General features: G+C 41.5%; 1 long non-coding RNA gene across 1 annotated transcript in view; it reads right to left on the reverse strand.

The window, feature by feature from the left end:
- LOC125615587 overlaps positions 1-5,295 on the reverse strand; it is a 16,268-nt gene extending 10,973 nt beyond the window's left edge. The window contains exons 1-2 of the long non-coding RNA XR_007346226.1: positions 5,105-5,295; positions 4,228-4,230 (exon numbers count right to left, since the gene is read on the reverse strand). This is a non-coding gene — a long non-coding RNA (uncharacterized LOC125615587). The remainder of the gene's footprint in view (positions 1-4,227; positions 4,231-5,104) is intronic.
- Positions 5,296-5,709: the final 414 nt, after the last annotated feature.

Raw genomic sequence — 5,709 nt, forward strand, 5'->3', positions numbered from 1 at the left:
CGCGGGGCCCGCCCGTCGGGGGCGGAGCGAGGCGAAGCCCCTCCCCCACTGGGCTTCCGCGAGGGCGGTGCAGAGCCGGCTGGACCCCTGCTGCCAGGATTTGCATGTTCCTGATCCTGCATTTAATGATCCCGCCGCCCTCCTCAGCCCGGTGAAAAGTCCCTGACCTCCAGACTGCCGTTTTACTGATTAACTGGCTGGTCCTAAGTCCCCCCAAATGTGACTCTGGGGTGCATTTTAAGGGATTATTAACTGGGCCACGGGAACGGCGCTTACACACTCAATACACTTAAAGGCTAACGTTTCAGAGCTTTTGTTCCCGGATCAGAGTGCCGTCGACGTGGGAAGGTCGCAAGGTGGAATTTAAAACGCGGGCATGAATGTTAAATGAGACCTACTGGTGTAATAAAAGAATATTTGAAACAGGCAGTGCTCAGTGCAGTGAACTTTTAAAATTCCTATTGCACCTTTCACAGTTACTGTTCTCTGGTGTAAATCCAGAAGATGTTTCTTGAATGAATGAGTGAAAGGCACGAGGCACCAGACCAAGGAGATACAAAACCGAAAGCGATTGTTCTAGTCCTTCCGGAATCGTAATTAGTTCCTTTTTTTATTAAGTACATAAAAACACATACACATACAGACACGATGTAGAAGAATGTATTATGAGCCATGACAGAGTACTGTTATGGTCTAAGTCTGATCAATACAGATTATAGGTATAAGATATTGATAAGCAGAATAAGTAAGATAAAATACAATAGGATAATAGGAATGAGTACTATGAGATAAGTAATGTTAAACTGCCCTAGTAATAAGTAGAAGTAAGCCTAGAACATAATTCACCAGGATTGGGGTTGGGGTTGTGGCTCAGAAGCGGAGCGCCTGCCTCGCCCATGTGGGTTCAATCTTCAGCACCACATGAAAATAAATAAACAAAATAAATATATTTTTAAAAAATGATAATAATTCACCAGGATTAAGCATAAGCAATCGCAGGATAATTATGTAACTGTAAGACATAGGATATAAGCTTCAGGAAATAAGATATAAAACGATGTAAGGTGATAAGTGTAAATCAGTAGGCCAGTATAGTTATAGATAATATAGGCTAATAGGTTAACATAGAGATAAATAAGTTTAAATCAGCATAGCCATAGACAAATATAGATTGATATAGCCATAATGACTCCATCTTTGTGACCCCTCTGTGAACTTGTTGTGTAAGCTATTTAAAAAAATTTTTTTTAATATTTATTTTTTAGTTTTAGGTGGACACAATATCTTTTTTTTTTTAAGTTGTAGTTGGACATAATATCTTTATTTATTTTTATGTGGTGCTGAGGATCAAACCCAGTGCCTCACACATGGGAGTGGAGCGCTCTACCAATGAACTACAGCCCCAGCCCAGACACAATATCTTTATTTTGTTTTTTTTTTAATGTGGTGCTGAGAATGGAACCCAGTGCCTCGCGCATGATAGTTTAGCGCAGTACCACTTGAGCCACATCCCCAGCCCTAAAAAAATTTTTAACATTTTATTTTTTTGTTATAGTTGGACACTATACCTATTTTTTTTTTTTATTAATTTATTTTTATGTGGTGCTGAGGATCCACCCCAGGGCCTCACTAGTGCTAGGCAAGCACTCTACTGCTGAGCCACAACCCCAGCCCAAGTAGGCTGTTTTGATAATATTAAGAAAATTGTTTTTTTGTATTTCATACAATGTGCCTGAACCCAGGATCTGTGCCCACAAATGTGCTGGAACCCAGGATGTGGTTGTCTATTTTTGCTCTGCTAACTGCTTTCTCAGCTCCTGTATTTGGCTTGCTTGCAACTTGCAGATCCATATGCTCTGGTTTTCTTCCTTAAATACTCTGGCCACAAACAGCTTAGGGCTATTCTCCATACAGTCACTTGGACTCAGTGAGGGACAGTCTCTGGCCAGATAATAAAAATCCTTGAATTGACTTTTAATTTGAACTTAAGAGTGTTTTCTGAGCAATGGCCCCATGACACTATAAAGGGCTGGGAAGACAGAGTGAAGATGGGGAATATAGGCAAGTATCTATCAAAGTATAAAGACTGAATAAATAATAAGTAAGACCCAAAGTTTGTTTATATAAGAATATGTATTTGTAGAACTGGTAGGGAAAGTAATTAAATTTTGCTCCAGACAACTAACTCTGAAAATTTAACCAGGGAATAATCCAGAATACTAAAAACCAACGAGGTTAGGCCCTAGGAACTCATTTTTAGAAGTCAAAATGTTGAGCATTGGCAATTTAATATAGATCAACCTAATGTGTGCACAGAGGTATTCATAATATATTTTATGATTGTGAAAAAGTGAACAAACTAATGTCCAACATGAGAGAGAGAGAGTTAAATAACTGTGGCATGAATGTTCTTCTTTTAAAAGCCTCAAATGGGGGCTGGGGTTGTGGCTCAGCAGTAGAGCGCTCGCCTACCAAGAGCAAGCTGCTGGGTTCGATCCTCAGCACCACGTAAAAATAAATAAATAAAATAAAGGTATTGTGTCCAACTATAACTAAAAAAATTAAAAAAAAAAAGCCTCAAATGACGTGAGTCTTGAGCTCCTGGGGCTATCACATAGTCTAAGACTGAAGCCATTGTGAAGAAGAGCAGAACTGAGAAATACACAGTTCTGTTTCAGTTCCTGGTTCTAGCTTATCCTGAAATTGGCATTTGCATTTATAATTAATAATAATTAAATTATCTGATTTAGAGTTTTGTCTCTTATCCTCTGTGACACAGGAGTCTACTGGACGGAGGCACTTTACCTAGGGCTCTAAAGGCTAATGGAAAAGAAGTACCAACTAATTAATGGATCAGGTAGGAGCCAAACCCCCAGGGTTGAAGACTTTTTGACAAAGTTGGATTGGAGGATAGTTTTGAAGCTGGGGTCAGAATGGGGTCCTTCTATTTTCTCCTCTCAGCTAGAAGTTGGGTTTTTCCATGCGCAGTTGCTCCACAAAGCAAACCCTGACTTCCCCCGGATCTGTGAAAACTGTAGGTGAACCTCACATTCTCTGGATGTTGTCAGGGAAAAGGACAGGGGAAGCTGGGTGCAGTGGCGCATGCTTGTAATCCCAGCAGCTGGGGAGGCTGAGGCAGGAGGATTGCGAGTTCAAAGCCAGCCTCAACAAAAGTGAAGTACTAAGTAACTTAGTGAAGTTCTGTCTCTAAATAAAATACAAAATAGGATGGGGCTGGGGCTCAGTGGTGGAGTGCCCCTGAGTTCAATTCCTGGTACTCCCACCTCAAAAAAAAAAAAAAGAAAAAGACATGGGACTATGGCTAGAGCTGTACCTGGAAGACATTCTGGGCCTGCCCTAGGGGTTTACCCGATAGTGACCAAAAGGCCAGGGCTCATTGTCCCTTGTGCAAGCAGGTCAGGAACAATGGGGTTTAATGCATTCCTTTAGCATAGGGAGCCCATTATTTGTAAAGATTGACCAGAAGAAGTGAGTTTCTGGCAATCAAATTACTACTCTTCCTAACTGAAAAGTACTAAAGGATGAAGAGAGGGTTTTGGTTCTGGGTAACCCAGAGTAAGTACATTCCATCCTGTCTCTCCAGCTGAAACCAGTTGTAAAAGCTGGACAGAATGCACAGAGTCATTATTTAAGGACTCTGAAAAGTAAATAATAGCAGGCAGATCAGAGGAGAAGACACCAATTTAAAGTACCATCAATCCAATGTTGGTTTTATCCTTTTTCCCAAACTCTGGTGTCCCCAAACCTATGTTCTCAACTTAGAGTTCTATACCCAGGGGCTGGGGCTATAGTTCAGTGGAAGAGTGCTTTCCTTGTATACGTGAGGCACTGGGTCCAATCCTCAGCACCACATAAAAAATAAATAAAATAAAGATATGTGTCCATCTACAAATAAAAATTTATTTTGATTATATAAAAGAAGAATTCTATACCCAGTATAAATATCCTTCAAAAATTAAGCTGAAGCCGGTCCTGGTGGCGCTTGCCTGTTTGGGAGGCTGCGGCAGGAGGATCGCAAGTTCAAAGCCAGCCTCAGCAATAGTAAGGTGCTAAGCAACTCAGTGAGATCCTGTTTCTAAATAAAATCCAAAATAGGGCTGGGGATGTGGCTCAGTGGTTAAACCCCCATGGGGTCCAATCTCTAGTGCTAATAAAGAGATTAGGTTATTAGATGTTCAAATAACCCAAAAGGAAACAGGAAAGGACAAACTGAAGAACAAAATAGCATAGAGGCCTAAATCCAAACATATTGAAAATCGCATTAAATGTAAATGGTCTAAACTGGAGGTCAATAGGATTTTTTTTTTTCCTTTAAAGTTTCTATGCTAACCATTTTTGTTTTGTGGGCTAAATACAATCTCTATTACATATTATTTTGTTTCAAAACTAGGCAGTGGGCTGGATTCAGTCCATGGACCCTAGTTAGCCTACTTTTGGTCTCAACACACCAATTAGAAGACAGAGATGGTGAGCATGAGCTAAAAGATAACAGAAAAAAGAACAAACCATGACTCGACTAGGCACTATCTACAAGAAACTCCTGCCAGTCACAGTGTTAGAGACTGGTTAAGGAGAAAGGGCGAGGAAAGGGACGCGGTTCTCCCTGACGTTTCCTCCCTCTGCCCTTATATGGAAGTCACATTCCTGGCAATTTCAGGTCTTGAGGACTCAGCCTTGAAACTGGAAGGAAAGGATGCCTCCAAGTTTCTTCTGTTACCCTGAGCAACATGAACTCTCTGCCACAGCGAGGGCCTGTAGAAACTGTTTCTGTCTATTTAATTTACAGATGTAGGGCACCCCCTCCCCCACCGAAAGTCTTAACTAAGCTTCTCCAGAAACCCTCACCATGGCTGATTTTAGGACTATCGGCAAAAGAGTCTCTACAAAAGAGTTCAATGTAGGTAAACTCCCTGTTTTCCTGTTGCCCTGTTTTACTTGGCCACTGGCTGGAAGAAATCTGCACTCCAGGTGCTGGACGCCCCTTTACTAGTTTTTCATAAACATTTATCCAGTAGAGTAGTTTGTAGAAGTGTTTTGCAAATGCAAAAATGTGATAAAAAAAAAAAAAAGACGCATCCTTTACCAAGGCCTCTGGCTTTGAGCTGGGCTTCACAGAGATGTCTACATTTCTAAGATAAGAGACGTGACCAATTGGGCTCCGTGGTAACAGCTGGCAGGGGAGGAAAGAAAGGGGAGAAGAAGCTCCCCTGCTCTCAGGGGTTGTCCTTGAAGGGTTAACTTGCCCAGAACAGTGAAAGAAAAAGCTGCTTTTATGTGAACTTCTGCAGACTGTGGACTTCTGAGCCCCTCCCCTTCCATGCTGGGTATAAAGTTCTGAAACTACCTGAACTCAGGGTTCAGGGGATTAACTGATTACAGCAAAAGGTGTGCCCTGTGAGCCTGGCTGCAGCCAAATAAAACTGTTTCCTGCATTCAGTGCCCTGCCTTGTCTGTCCCTACAACACATACACTAATAAGTCCCTTCACCTATTGACCAATCTCATAAAGAACGAGTTAGAAGGGAGGAGCAAAGAGAAGCAAACGTGTCAGGTGAACTAAACTGGTGTGTAATGCTACAACTGCCAACAGGACGGTGTAATGGCCATTTAAAGGATAAAAGGATGGGTTAAGATACAAAACCAATTTCTCCTGGTTTTCTCATTCTGTACAAATCTCGAGAGAAATTTC

Source organism: Marmota marmota, unplaced genomic scaffold, assembly GCF_001458135.2.
Source record: "Marmota marmota marmota unplaced genomic scaffold, marMar, whole genome shotgun sequence".
NCBI lineage: Eukaryota > Metazoa > Chordata > Mammalia > Rodentia > Sciuridae > Marmota > Marmota marmota.